This window comes from Microcebus murinus, chromosome 13 (genome assembly GCF_040939455.1).
Source record: "Microcebus murinus isolate Inina chromosome 13, M.murinus_Inina_mat1.0, whole genome shotgun sequence".
Lineage (NCBI taxonomy): Eukaryota > Metazoa > Chordata > Mammalia > Primates > Cheirogaleidae > Microcebus > Microcebus murinus.
The window spans coordinates 55476761-55493429 of NC_134116.1; positions in this window are offsets into that span (position 1 = coordinate 55476761).

The following is a 16669-nucleotide window of genomic DNA, read 5'->3' on the forward strand; positions in this document are numbered from 1 at the left end:
AGTAAATCGAATGCATCCCTTGTCTTTTTGTCTTCTGAAGAACAGGATGTTAGAACATTTATCCACTGGCCCACAGGCCCCCTTTGTTGAAAGTTGCCCTCAGCAGCATTAAGTCCTCTTCCAGGCTGTGCTTTTGCATGGGCCAGGGGACCAGGGTCAAAAACCGGGAGGAGGGGGAGAGAAAATAAATAGACTTACTGTTCTGCTGGCGGTAATATGCCATCTGCACAAGATACGTCTGAACTCACATGGCACCATCCACCAGAGTAGCATCTGGAGTCAAAAGTAGGCCACAGGGAGGTCAAGTTCAAATGTCGTTGCATGTTTTGCTATGGCAGTCAATTCTAGAGTTTCTCTGACAATATTAATTTAGCCAGTAGCTTATTTTAACAACCCTTTCTCCTTACTAGCAAACTAGCTTGAAGGTGCAGGTGTACTGTTTTTTTTTTTTTTTTTTTTTTTTTTTTGAGACAGAGTCTCGCTTTGTTGTCCAGACTAGAGTGAGTGCCGTGGCGTCAGCCTAGCTCACAGCAACCTCAAACTCCTGGGCTTGAGTGATCCTTCTGCCTCAGCCTCCCGAGTAGCTGGGACTACAGGCATGCGCCACCATGCCCGGCTAATTTTTTATATATATATCAGTTGGCCAATTAATTTCTTTCTATTTATAGTAGAGACGGGGTCTCACTCTTGCTCAGGCTGGTTTTGAACTCCTGACCTTGAGCAATCCGCCTGCCTCGGCCTCCCAAGAGCTAGGATTACAGGCGTGAGCCACAGCGCCCGGCCCAGGTGTACTGTTAATACAAGGTTGGACAGACCAGTGGGTCTGGAGACAGTTATCTTTTATGACATTTGTCAAGTTCTGAAAAACTAAAAATCCAATCAAATAAAAGCAGCACTGGATATAACAGAGTTAGGGTTTACAAATATTTGCTATCTACTCTCTGAAGTATTTTTTGCTCTTACCTGCATTCTATGGGCCATGTGCAATATCCTCACCAAATCTACAGTAAATAGGGGGAAAACAAAATGTGGTGTGACTTGGAATCCTAGGTGTCTGAAGTAATCACCATTTTTGATCCATACGCTACTTTGCTATATAGCACTTTTAAATAAAAGTTCCAGAGACTAAGTCCTCAAGTGTCTTTAAGAGCCAGACAGGTGAGGTAAGCCAGGTGAGTACTATGTCAAACTGGATAACATGCTCACATATAGGGGGCACCAGATACTCAGCTCTAACCAAATATCGCAGGTGAGAAAAAAGGACCAGCAATAGACAGCTCGGTGTTGGCTTTTTGAAGATAAACCAGAAATCAGACTATTTATGTAAAAAAATAGTAATGATTTGGCCAGTCACTAGAGATTTTGCTTTAATTGGTTTGGGGTATATCCTAGGCTTTGGGGCATTTTAAAACATCATCAGGAAATTCTAATGTGCAAACAAGTTTGGAAACTGCTGTGTCAGTTCAATGTCATGGCTCCTTTATAGATATTTCCTGAGCATTGGCACTCTTGCTAGGTGCCTCTATCTCTGAGAAAGTGTGAAAGGCATAAAGATACTTTTAAGGGTCCAGCTCTCCTAAATGATCATGACAAAAAGGGTTCACAGAAGTAAAAATAAAAAGAATATACCAAAAGAAAAGTGACCTCGATTAGATGTTATGGTTCCCAGAGTATGGTCACAGAGAAATCCTGCATGTTCCACAGATTGGTAGCCATAGACTCTTTTTCCTCCTGAATGAAGTTTTAGGCTCATCCACATTATTGTAAAAACAAAGCACTAATTCCATTGATCCAATTGAGCACAGTATTTTGAGAAAATGTAGATAATAGTTCTATAAAGATATACAATATTTGTGATAGCATTTCGTTTAATGGTATTTAATTTAGATGGCTGTATACAAGGAGGTTAATAATTGTGTTGGTGCTTAATGTACTGGGAATCACATTATAGCAATCCTATGTAAGAAACGAAGTGTTGAAAGAAATAGCTTTATATGCAGTGTAAGGTAAATGAATATTTTATTATGCACCCTGGGCGCCTGATAAAAATGGAATTCTTTTAGTTATCATTAGTTCAATTCTGAGGGTAATGTAATAAGTACTTTAGGTGTTATGTCACAATTGTCTCTTTTTCTTCTACACAGCCTGAAACTTTGTAAGTAAGGACACAGCTGCTAACAAATGAAGTGCTTGATATTTATTCATTATCTGTCACAATTTCACTGCCACTTGAACCAGATAAATTATGAGGGGTATTTTAACAACTTATATTTCAACTAATAATCAGAATACTTACAGTTCAGCACAGAAAATGTGTTACATTGAATAGAACAGTCTTTCAAAGTAGCAACTATTAGATCCAAACTTTGAACTTTAGCAAGAATATATACATTTATTTACACATTTCAAATTTGGGGAAAAGCATTGAGAAGAATAATGTAATTCTATTGTTATACCTGACATGGACTTTCTTACCAAGCTGATGTTTACTTATATGGCTTTTCAGGGGCTCTATTTCTAAGAGATACCATTCAATTTGTAAATATACATTTTAGTTCATCAATTAAACTTATACATTATTTATAAAATTAACATAATTATATAACATGTATAAATTGCTGAAATATTTTACATAGTGGTAGAGATGTGTGATTTGATACACGAAGAATATTAGTTATATGAATGAAAACATATAAGGGACCTGAGAGATGATCTTATTTCTTTCTCATTTCTTTCAACCCATATGTTAATATATTAAACAGCAACTTAACAAACATTTATTATCTATTGTTAAATATGGATATAGAAATTGGGAGACAGAGAACTGAGAAGACTCATCCAAGGGCAAACTGGAACAAAAAGCTACAATATTTTGTCTCCAACCCAAGACTCTATACATTTTATGATACTGTCAATACTGCAGTTCTGTCTGCCACCAATTATTATCACCATTTGCACTTGCTACCTGATCTATTTCTCTGAGTCATCTATTCATTTTATTATGGACAATTTCCTATGAATGACAAAATTGAAAGAATTTTAAGGTGAATAGCCTTATACTCACCACCTAGATTCTTCCATTAACATTGCATTCAATTGCTTCATCACATATCTACCCATCTTTCTATTAATCCACTATTCAATCTTATTTTTAAGTACATGCTAAACTAAATAACAGGCATCAGTATACTTCCTCTCAAATGCTTTAGCACACATATCATTAACTACAGTTCAACAGTTGTTAACTATAATGAAATGCACAAACCTCAAGTGTACATTCATGGAGTTTTAATAAATGCATTTACCTGTGTATAATCCCTGTTAAGATATAGAACATTATTATCACTCTAAAGGAGGGATAGTAATCCGGCTAGCAGGCCAAATCTGGTACTCCAACAGTTTGAGTAAATAAACTTTTATTGAAACATAGGTACACATTTGTTTACATGTTGTCCATGGCTGCTTCTGTGCTATAACGGCAGCACTAAATAGTTACAACAACAGGGACTACTAGCCCCAACGTCTAAAATATTTGCAATCTGGCCCTTTACACAAACATTTTGCTGATGTTCTAGAAAATTTCTCAGGATCCTTTCTTGTCAATACTCCAGATCACGAATTTCTTATGAATGAAATCATACCATGTACACTCCTGGGTAAGGCTTCTATCACTCATTTTACGGTTCTAAAACTCCTGGCCTAAAGTGATCCTTCCACCTCAGCCTCCCAAAGTGCTAGGATAATAGGTGTCATCCACTATGCCCAGTCTTTATTTTATTTTATTTATTTTATTATTTTATTTTATTTTAATAAAATAAAGATGCATTTATTTGGTTGAATGTTTCTGTAGTTTATTTCTTTGTAGTGCTCAGTAGTTTTCTAATGTATGAATATACCCCAATTTGCTTATCTCTTATTGATGACATCTGGTTTGTTTCCAGTTTGGGGCTATTTTAAATAAAACTTCTATGGATTCCTGCTATGGTTTGAATGTGTTCCACAGTGTTCATGTGTTGGGAACTTAATGTCCAATGTAACAGTGTTGAGGGGTGGAACCTCTGAGAGTGATTAAGACATGAGTCCTAAGGATCTTTAAGAAGAGTTTATATAAACAGCTCATTCTTTCTTTTACTATTTGATATGTACAGAATTGAGTGCTATGTCTTTAATACCTTTTAAATACCTTTACTATTTTACTACCTTTTAAATTCTTTTACTATTTTAGTGAGATGCATTAAGCCTATTAAATCTTAGAGCATCTCAGAAGCATGAATAACTAGATTAAATCAGACCTAAAGCTTGCTCTACCACTGGACTTCTTGAGTATGTGATGCTACAATGCAATGGATTTAATCTATTGGGGTCAGATTTTTGCTATCAAAATTACTGTTGTGGATTTACAGGATGTTACACAGGCAGATATAGAAAGAACCAGGGGAAGAGAATTCCATTAATGGGGGATCAGTAAGTGCAAAAAACTACTGAATGATTTTAAAAGTTGCCATTATCAATGAAAAAAAGAAAACAAGATTACAGTGGGGTTTGGATGGTGATGGAAGAGAAAGTTATAGTGTTCATCAAGGGTTTTGGATGGTGGTTGAAGAGAAAGTTAGTGTTGACAAAAACTAGATTACGAAGTTCCTGAAAAGCAATTTTCAGGAGATTGTGTTTTATTATATGTATTATGGAAAAACATTAACAATTTTTAAAAGCTTCATTGAGGTATAATTGATATATAATAAACTGTGCACATGGAAAGCATACAATTTGATAAGTTTTGATATATGTATATACTTTTGACAAATTTCCTCAATCAGGATAATGAACATATTTATCACCTCCAAAAGATCCCCTATGCCACATTTTGTCCCTCCCTCCCATCCTTCAACTTCACCCCTGCTCAGCCAGTCACTGATCTGCTTTATGCCACTGTAGTTAAGGTTGTATTTTTCTTGAATATTATATAAAGGAAATCATGCAATGTGTACTATTTTTGGTCTGGATTCTTTTACTCAGCACAGTCACTTTGTAATATATAACCATGTTATTATATGTAACAATATTTTATTCCTTTTTATTGCTGATTAATATTGCATTGTACGAAGATACTACAGTTTATTTATCCATTAACATGTTGATTGACATCTAGGTGGTTTCTAATTTATTTCTATTACAAATAAAGCTTCAGTGAACAATCATGCATAAGCTTCAGATGGATATATCTTTTCATTTATTTGTGATAAATTCCTAGAATTTAAACTATTGGATTGTATGGTACATGTTTGTTTAACTTTTGAAGAAACTGTGAAAATTATTTATAATATTTTACATATACACCAACAAAATTTGAGAGTTCTAGTTCTTCCACATTCAACATTCCATACCAACCCTTGTTGTGGTTAGACTTTTTAATTTTAGCAAATCAAACAGATGTGAAGTAGTATCTTATTGTGGTCTAAATTTTTAATTTTCCTAATGACTAATGATGATGTTTATCTTTTCATGAGCTTACTATCCATGTACCTTTGTTAGATAAGCATCTGTTTAAATTGCCCATTTTTAAATTACATTGTTTGCTTGAATTTTGAAAATCATTTATATTCTATATACAAATTCTTTGTCAAACAGATGATTTGCAACGTTTTTCCGCACTCTGTCCCTTGCATTTTCATTCTCTTAATAGTGTCTTATAAAAAGCGCAAGGTTATAATTTTGATTAGTACTGACAATGTTAGTACTCTAGCTTGTTCTTCTCTTCCAAAATTGTTGTGGGTCTTCTGAGTTATTTTCATTTCAAAATGATAATTCTAATTGGACAGTAAATTAACCTAAAATGAGTTGTTAAACTCACATTCTGGTACTTCTGTGGAGAATACATGGGGTCACAGTGAACCTTGATGAATACAGACCCAATTCATAATTTTAATAAATGAAACAATGAGCAAATGAAGGAAATAGCATAATTTGAAGGTAATAATTAACTAACAAATGAAAAGGGACTTTTTAAATATAGGTCAATTCACAATAAATATATAAAAATGATAAACATGTTTTCAACATCATGACATCAAAATATATTTTTAAAAACTCTTAAAATATAAAGATAGGCACAGAATATTTATTTTTATTTCAGCATATTATAGGGGTACAGATTTTAAGGTTTAAAATAATGCCCTTTCCCTCCTGCCACCACAAGTCTGAGCTATCAGCATGACCAACCCCCAGACAGTTGACATCTCACTCATTATGTATGTATACATACGCCCCCCTCCCACCTGCCCAATATCCAATTACTATAGTTCCTATGTGTCCACTTAGGTGCTGCTCAGTTAATACCAGTTTGCTGGTGAGTATATGTGGTACTTGTTTTTCCATTCTTTGTATACTTCACTTAGTAGTATGGATTCCAGCTCTAACCAGGAAAATATAAGATGTGCTATATCACTGTTGTTTCTTAGAGCTGAATAGTACTCCATGGTATACACATACCACCTTTTATTAATCCACTCATGGATTGAAGGGCACTTCAATCACTTGGGTTGTTTCCGCAGCTTTGCAATTATGAATTGTGCTGCTGTAAACATTCGAGTGCAGGTGTATTTTTTGTAGAGTGTCATTGGATCTTTTGGGTAGATGCCCAGTAATGGGATTGCTGGATCAAATGGTAAATCCACTTTTATTGCTTTAAGGTATCTCCATATTGCTTTCCAAAGAGGTTGAACTAGTTTGCAGTCTCACCAGCAGTGGAGGAGTGTTCCTATCTCTCTGCATCCACGCCAGTATTTATTGTTCGGGGACTTTTTGATAAAAGCCATTCTCACTGGAGTTAAGTGATATCTCATTGTGGTTTTGATTTGCATTTCCCTGATGATTAGAGATGTTGAGCAATTTTTCATATGTCTGTTGGCCATTCTTCTGTCTTCTTTAGAAAAGTTTCTGTTCATGTCCTTTGCCCATTTCTTGATAGGGTTGTTTGATTTTTTTCTTGCTGTTTTTTGTGAGTTCTAAGTATATTCTAGTTATCAGCCCCTTATCAGATGTGTAGGATGCAAAAATTTTCTCCCATTCTGTAGGTTGTCTATTTACTTTTATGACTATTTCTTTGGCTGTGCAGAAGCTTTTTAGTTTGATCATGTCCCAGTTATTTATTTTTGTTGCTGCTGTGATTGCCTTTGGGGACTTCTTCATAAATTCTTTGCCTAGGCTGATGTCTAGGAGAGTGTTTCCAACATTTTCCTCTAGAATTCTAATAGTTTCATACATTAGGTTTAAGTCTGTTATCCAGCATGAGTTGATTCTTGTGAGAGGTGTAAGGTGTGGATCCTGCTTTAGCTTTCTACAAGTGGCTATCCAGTTTTCCCAGCACCATTTATTGAAAAGGGATTCTTTTCCCCAATGTATGTTTTTGTCTACTTTGTCAAAGATTAAATGGCTATATGAGTGTGGTTTTATATCAGGATTCTCAGATTTATTCCACTGGTCAATATTCCTAGTTTTGTGCCAATACCAGATTGATTTAATTACTACAGCTTTGTAGTATAGTTTGATATCTGGCATATTAATACTTCCCATTTTGTTTTTATTGCCTAGAATTGCTTTTGATATACGAGGTCTTCTCTGGTTCCAAACGAAGCGTAGGATTACTTTTTCTATATCTGTGAAGAATGATAAAGGGATTTTAATAGGTATTGCATTGAATCTGTAGATCAGTTTGGGTAGTATATAGATATTTTAATGATGTTGAGTCTGCTGACCCACTAGCATGGTATGGATTTTCATCTGTTTACATCCTCTGCTATTTCCTTCCTCAGTGTTTCATAGTTCTCCCTGTAAAGGTCTTTTACCTCCTTGGTTAAGTATATTCCTAGGTACTTTATTTTCTTTGTTGCTATTGTGAAGGGAATTGAGTCTTTGATTTGGTTCTCAATTTGATTGTTGTTGGCATATATGAATGCCTCTGATTTCTGTGTATTGATTTTGTATCCTGAGACTTTACTGAATTCATTGATCAGTTTCAGAAATTTCTTGGTTGAATCTTTGGGATTTTCTAAATATAATATCATATCATCAGCAAACAGTGAAAGTTTGATCTCTTCTGCTCCAATTCGGATATCTTTAATTCCACTTTCCTGTCTGATTGCTATAGCCAGGAATTCCAGCACTATGTTGAACAGAAGTGGAGATAGTGGGCAGCCTTGCCTGGTTCCAGTTCTAAGTGGGAATGCTTTCAATTTTTCCCCATTCAGTATGATGTTGGCTATGGGTCTGTCATATATGTCTTGTATCATTTTTAGGTATGTCCCTTCTATGCCTATTTTCTTAAGTGTTCGTATCATGAAAGCGTGCTGAATTTTCTCAAAAGCTTTTTCTGCATCTATTGAAAGAATCATGTGGTCTTTGTTTTTGCTTCTGTTTATGTGGTGAATTACATTTATAGATTTACATATGTTGAACCATCCCTGCATCCCTGGGATGAAGCCCACTTGGTCGTGATGGATTATTTTTTTGATAAGTGTCCAGATTCGGTTAGCTAAGATTTTGTTGAAAATTTTTTCATCTATATTTATAAATGATACTGGTTTGTAGTTTTCTTTTTTTGTTGCATCCTTTCCTGATTTTGGTATCAGAGTAATATTCACTTCATAAAAGGTGTCAGGAAGGTTTCTATTCTTCTCAATGTTGTGGAATAATTTCTGCAAGATAGGTACTAGTTCTTCTTTGTAAGTGTGGTAAAATTTGGGTGTGAAACCATCTGGGTCGGGACTTTTCTTTTTAGGGAGATTTTTAATTGCTGTTTCTATTTCAGCTCTTGAGATTGATCTGTTCAGGAATTCTATTTCTTCCTGGTTGAGCCTAGGGAGGCTGTGTGTTTCTAGAAATTTGTCCATTTCCTCCACATTTTCCAGTTTGTGTGCATAAAGGTTTTTGTAGTATTCGTAAATTATATCTTGTATCTCCTTGGGATCAGTTGTGATATCTCCTTTTTTGTTCCTGATGGAGCTTATTAGAGATTTCTCTTTTCTGCTTTTCATTAGCGCAGCCAATGGCGTGTCAATTTTGTTTATTTTTTCAAAGAAGCAACTTTTTGTTTTATTAATCTCCTGTATAGCTTCCCTGTTGTCAATTTCGTTTAGTTCTGATTTGATCTTGTTAATTTCACTTCCGCTGGGTTTGGGGTTGGTCTGTAACTCTTTTTCCAGCTCTTTGAGTCATTTCATTAGATTGTCTATTTGTGATCTTTTTGACTTTTGATTATAGACATTTATGGAAATAAACTTTCCTCTCAGTACTGCTTTAGCTATGTCCCAGAGGATTTGATAACTTGTCTCTCCATTGTCATTTTGTTCAAAGAAATTTTTTTTATTTCCATCTTGATTTCTTCATTTATGAAGTAATCATTTAGTAGGAGATTGTTTAATTTCCACGTTTTTGTGTAGAAATGTGAGTTTCTGTTAGGGTTGATTTCTACTTTTATTCCACTTGATCTGAGAAGATACATGGTATGATTTCTATTTTTTTAAAATTTCTTGAGGCTTACTTTGTGTCCTAGGATATGGTCAATCTTAAAGAATGTCCCATGAGCTAATGAGAAGAATGTATAATCAGTGGATTTTGGGTAGAATGTCCTGTAAATGTCAGTCAGACACAATTGTTCCAGGGTTTTGTTTAAGTCCATTATTTCTTTATTAATTTTCTGTTTGGAGAATGTGTCCTGTGCAGTCATTGGTGTGTTGAAATCTCTGGTAATTATGGAGTTGCTGTTAATGAATTTGCTTAGATCCAGTAAGGTTTGCTTTATGAATCTGGGTGCACCTAAGGTGGGTGCATATATATTTAAAATTGTTATCTCTTCTTGTTAACTGTTCCCTTCACCATTATATAATGACCATCTTTGTCTTTCACCACTTTTGTTGGTTTAAAAACTAAATCATCTGAGATTAGAACTGCCACACCAGCCTTCTTTTGGCTTCCGCTTGCTTGGAATACTGATCTCTACACCTTTACTTTTGGTCTATATGCATCATTGCAGGTTAGATGTGTTTTCTGAAGACAGAAGATACTTGGCCTGTATGTTCTTATCCATTCAGCTAGCATATGTCTCTTGAGTGGAGACTTTAAGCCATTCACATTTATTGAGAGACTGATAGGTGAGGCAGATTACTGTTCATTCTGTTGGGTTGGATGTTGTTGCTTTGATTTCTCTCTTGGGCCATTGTAATATCTGGTCTTTAATCTTTAGGTTTTGGTTGTTTTTATATTTGTGAGTTTTTATTATGCTGTTCCATGTATAACACTGTTTTGAGTAGTTCTTGTAGGGCTGGTCTTTTCTTTGTAAATTCCCTGAGACTTTGCTTATCTAAGAATGTCTTAATTTCTCCTTCATATATAAAGCTTAGTTTTTCAGGGTACAAGATTCTAGGCTGGGTGTTATTTTGTTTCAAAAGAGTGAGAATGGGGCCCCAGTCTCTCCTTGCTTATATTGTTTCAGTTGAGAAATCTGACGTTATCCTGATTGGTTTTCCTTTGTATGTAACTTGCTTCTTTTGCCTTACAGCTTATAGGAGGGTTTCTTTTGTTGATATTTTGGTAAGTCTGATGACTACATGCCGTGGTGTTTTCCTGTTTGCTTTGTATCTCCCAGCAGTCCTTTTGGCCTCTTGTATTTCTAATTCTAAGTTACTGGTTAGACCTGGGAAATTTTCCTCAATTATTTCTTCAAGTAGCTTATCCAACCCTTGGGGTTTTTCTTCCTCCTTCTATGGAATCCAGTGGACCTGCAGGTTATTTTTCTTCATACAATCCCACAATTCTTGAAAGCTTTGCTTGTGTCTCTTATTTTTCTGCTCTAACTCTGCGATTAACTTATTTGATTTGAAGGTGTTGCCTTCAATCTCTGATTCTTTCTTCTGTTTGGTCCACCCTATTTTTGAGGCTTTCCACTGTGTTTTGTATTTCTCTGAATAGATTCATCATTTCTAGGATATCAGATTGATTTTTCTTCAAGATCTGGATTTCCTTAGTGAATCTTTGTTCCAGATCCTGTATTTTCTTTGTAGTTTCCTTGTGTTGGTTATCCATTTTTTCTTTCTTACAATCCAAGTTTGGAATTCTTCTGTCATTTTAGTGTTTTGGGTTTCTTCAGTTTCCATTACTTGAGAGCTGGTGTATCCCCTAGGGTGAGTGTTTTTGTTTGATTTTTTGAATATCCAGAAATTTTATGCTGGGCTCTCCCCATCTGGATTAGTGGATGGTGCTCAGGCATCCTCTCTTCTGTAGTTTCTTGATCAGCCACTGAGGGGAGCTCTTCCACCACACTTGTAAAGTTCCCCTGATGGGAGGAGTTACTTGTGGAGCCTACCTCTGCCTGGGGAGGAGATCGAGCCCCAGCTTTTTGTTCAACTGGGTGACCTAAACTGTTCTGGGAAGCAGTCTTTTATACTGCGTGCTTATGCACTACATAGGCCTAGCAGGTTCTCCCTTGATCTGGGGGAGAGTGAGTTTTCTTGTCTCACCCAACCTCCAGGGGTGGAGCCTACCGCTTTCGGCAGGAGAGATGCAGGCTAGGGGGAGGAGGTAGCTCCCCAGTCTGCCCTGTACCCCAGCGCCCCAGTGGCTGTAACTCCCCTAGGCCTTAGTGTTCTCAGTAGTTCATTGATCAAGCCAGGCCTGGCAAGCCTACTGCAGATTGTGTAGGGGCGGAATTTGCCAGGAGAGTCTCTAGGCTGGGTGGGGGACAGGGGCTTGCCCGCTGCACCATATGATGGCTGGGCTGTGGACCCCCTCAATGGCGACTGCTTGCCCACTCGCAGGGCACCAGTACTGGGAGTGACTGTTTAAGGTGTGCCAGGTGCCAGGTTGGGAGTCTGGGTCATCAGGACGCCCCATAGCCTCCTCTATGCCACCTGCCCAACCGCCTGTTCAGCCATAGCCCTCGCTCTTATTGCCCAGCCCTGTGCAGTCTTATTCGCCTGAGGCAGTTACAGCTTAGAGTCCCCAACTTAGTGAACAGCTCTGTAGGGCTGGCCCCACTGGTTACCAGAGGCAAGACATCTAACTGCCTCCCTTATCAACTCAGTTCTGTTTCCTCCTGTCTTTGAGCCATCCTAGCATGGGGCTCAGGGGAGTTCACGGTGTTTTCCACCATTGACGGCACTCTCCAGCACCCTCTCCTCCTGCCGTGATTTCACACCAATTTCAAACAGGTTCCTGGCTGGGTGGGTGTGGAGGTCAATGGGGAAGCAAGAAGTTCTCCTGTGGGTCTGATCCCACTTCACCCGCTGGCCTGGTGGGCCGGTGCCCTCCCATGCACCCTATTGTTTCTTTTGCACTCTCCAGAGAACGCAATCTTATCTCCCGATCACCTTATTTTTCCTTTCTTGAGAGTCCCGCACTGAACCTCTGCAGATTCTTGATGCTGTCCTTGTAGTGGGGAGATCCACTCGCGTGTAGGAGAACCAAGATCTGTCTCCTTCTCTGGGAGCAGGAGTCCGGGGGATTACCTTTACTCCACCATTTTCCAAAGTCCACAGAATCTTTAAATGACTGAAAAATCAGACACACAAAATTTATAAGTTTAGAGAACATTTGAATAATAATAATTAGGTTGCTTACAAATTGTGATTTAAACAAATAGAAATTTACTTTTTCTTACACGAAGTCTAGATGTTTAAGATTAGTCTAATAGCTCAATTATGTCTTTCCAGAATCAAGGTTTTCTCTTTCTTCTCCTTTATCCTTGGCTTTTTGACTCTCCTATTAATGGTCACCAAATGGGTTCTGTGCTTTCAGTGAGCCTATTCCTGTTCCAAGCAGACATAATGGCAAGATTAAAGGCTACTACAGCCATATGTGTAAAGCAAAGACTTTATCACACATCTCCCAGCAGACTAGAGCATCACATGGCCAGGGAAATTGATGATTTAACTTTCCAGTATCTATAATGTCTACCTCACATGCAAATTCACAGGTGGATACTGATTCTTTTACTTGACTTGCAAATGTTCAAGCATCTATAGAACACCATAATAATTACCTATATACCAGACCTGTGCTTTCCATAGTGAAATATATTTTTAAAAGGAAGCAACCAAAACAAACATAACTTAAAAAGAAAGAAAAAATCTATATTTGAAAGTAACTGTGGTTCAAAAAAAATCTGAAGTAGCATAGTGTGGTGTTTTGTCTAGCTCCTGTCTATATAAGGATTTTTTTTTGAAATAATAGAAAAAGTTTTTAGAAAATTGCCATTTTAAAGTTGTAGGCAGTAATTCTCCAAATAGTGACTTAAATTCACTTCTGTGAAAGCATTCTGAAAGAATTCTCCACCTACACAGATATAGAAAAAAGGAAGTATCTATTGTTCTTGAATAAAACACGAAGTGACCATTTTCCTAAAATTCAAAGTTAAGTGTTCCAGTTTGATAACATAAATTGCTTTGAGAGGCCAACTGGCCAAAGCAGTAACTGACTTCCTGGGAAGTTCCTGGCAATGGAACTTAATACCTGTTCATTAGAATCTGTTCTGTGGATACCTAAGCAAACCTCGTTAATACTCAGGGACATATTTCTTCAAACTAGTAAATGAGAAGTCAAGTAAATTTTATTTTAGAATTAAAAAAAAAACATAAAATGATTTTTCACTCAGAGGCAAGTGAGGTGTGATTTTCCTGTTCAATCAATAGGTTAAGCTATACACATACAAGAAATTGTATTATTTTAAGACAAGACCTTTATTTCTTTTGTACATACCTATAATTCTAGTGCTTAAAACAGTACTGATCAAACTAGCACAGTATGCATGCTTAATTTTTAAGTTAATAAATGAAAGATGAACAACTAAATAAAAAATGAAGTGGAGAAGATTAATGGTGTGCAGCCAAAGCTACAATTAGTAGAAAAATTCATAATTTTAAAATCTATAATTATATTTTAAAAATTGAAATTCAATGAACTGAGCAGTCTACTTAAATATTAGAACAGAATATAATCTTAAATGAAGTATAAAATGCAAAAATACATGTAGAATGATATTCTAATCACCTAAAAATTAATCATAAATATAGATATAACAAATAAATAGTTCAGGATTGGCTAGTTTGGGTAATTAAGGCAGGCTCTAAGCTATAGGGATGTCCTAAATGCCTGGTATCTAGCCCTGCGATGATTAAGACAGGGGAATATTGCCTCCTCGATGTATGAGCCAGACAGTGGAAGTGTGACTCTGAATTGGTTAGTTTACATATCAAACCCATTTTTCTCATTGAGCCCTTTGCTATCCCTAAGTACTTACTAGCCCCAGGAATGGCAGTCCTTACCCAAAAAGTTTTTAAAATATCAAAACATCATAATATGCAGAAAATTAAAAAATTATATGAACCATACAAAAGTACCTTTGACACCTCTGCTTGCCATGCATTTGCCATCATCCCACAGGCCAAGGCAAGTCATCTGACCGTATCCATACATGATGAGGCTGTGGTCAAGTTATGGTTCTATAATACTCCAACAGGGTATTGGAGAATCTAGTGCACATGGCAACTCATGCTCAAGCCATTTCCTAAAATCACTATAACTATATATAGTTTCCTAACATCACTATAACTAAAACATAGTGATGTGATGACATATAAGTATTAATAGCAAATAATTATTTTACATTGTAAAATGTTTAAAATGTTCTAATCACCAAGTATAGGGTTTTAATACAGTAATTAACAGATGTTCCCCAAGCAGTAGCATCTTCTATGTTTATCATCTTTCTCAATCTGTTTATTTCTCTGTGATGTTCTTCAATGCTATCACAAAATATATGCAAGAATAAAAGGTAAATATGAAAGCCACACACTCAGGACAGACATTAGTGACATGGAATTGTTCACATCAAAAAGACTCTGGGCTACATCTCTTATGGGCAGCAATCTCCAAGGAGCACATATCCTTTGTGACATTTGGCACACTTTTCAGTTTGTATAAAGGTGACTCTGTCATTCTAGTAGTTGTATTTGGATTGTAACTCAAGAATTTTCCTTCAAGTTATGTTTTGTTTTTTTTTTAAAGTTTCATTGAACTTTGGGGACATAAATATACTGTATTTCTTGGTCTTATAAAAACATTGGCTGAAAACATTATATAAAGAAATATATAGGTTCAATGAAGTTAGGACATTAAAAACTATGAGTCCTCCCTCTAGGAGAATGTTAATCAGGTAGATATTCTCAGAGTTTTCCTGTCTATGTCAAGGTCCAGGATTTAAAGTGACATGCATGTTCAAGGAAATTAAAATACCATAATCTTTTAGAACTAGGTGGGATCAAATATAAAATGCATTATAACTTTGTACACCAATGGAATAGGAAAAACATTGGAATTATATCACTCTGAGATTCATCACGATATTGGGGATGTTAAAAGGTGAAAAAATACATGTCTTAGAATCTTTAAGGTTTGACTGGATCACATAATATGAAAAAGAGTGAAAAGAGATAATCCTGCAGACTTAGCAGGGCATTATGTTGGGCATTACAAGCCAAAAGCACAAACTATAATCTGCACTTTAAAATCAAGGGTGATAAAAAGCCATTGGGCAGTGTTAAGTGGAAAGTGACCTGATCGAGTTTCATATTAGAAAACAGAATCTTATAGCAGTACTGAAAAAGGAGTAGAACTCAGGAAAGGATACATGGTCAAAACAGAAGGGATAGTTCACATTGATAAAACTACGGGAGTAATCCAAGTGAGGAACAATGGCCTGAACTAGGGTCATGGCAGTGGATTGGAGAAGAGTGAATGGATATCAAGATCACACTGGAGTCAGAGCCACATGCTGAGACCAACCATCCATCCATTTTTTTATTCATTCAATAAAACTTTTTTTATGACAGTCCAGGTATTAAAGATACAGAAATAAAAGGTGTAATATTATTCTTAGAGGAGCTCTTGGTCTGGTGAACCAAACCTAGATCGACTGACTTATTTCAGTTTCATATTGTGATGTTATATTGTTGAAGGCAAACTGACTGGGATCTTGACACCCTGTAGGGTAAAAATTATGCCCTAAAAACCTTTATACCTTTCTCTCAAGTAGTCCTTCCTAGAGCTGTCACTGTCTCCTATCTCTTCTTGGGAAAGGAATAGAGTGAAAGATAAGGCTGTGATCTCTATAGTGACTCTTCCAGTAATGGACTGAGCAGATAAGTAGAAGATTCAACACAGCCTCACCCAGTTCTGGCCCCAACACTAGCATTAGCATTTGAAGTCTGTATTCGCTTTGTACCTTCTCTTCATTTTTTAACCGTCACCACTACAGTCATTGCTATATTAGCAGTAGAAGTAAATGGTGGCTTAGATTTAAATGATGATGCTAGGTTGTGGAAATTCTGACAAAAAATTACATCTCTTATGTGATTAAAATACTCAGCTGATTTCAACAGCTATTTTTTTTCTAGATGGGATAGAAGGTGGAGTTCAGTTAGTTTATTATAAAATCTTGCTATTCAAGATGAAGGGAATAAAACAATTTGTTATTACTTCCTACTGCTTCTTCCTGAGGTGTCTGAAGTTAAAGGCAGAAGAGAAGCAGCTATAGGAAAACCAGCAGCCATCTCTTCTTTAAAAAAATGTGAACATCCCCCAAATAAGTACACCATTAGCTGCATATTCCACAAAAGCA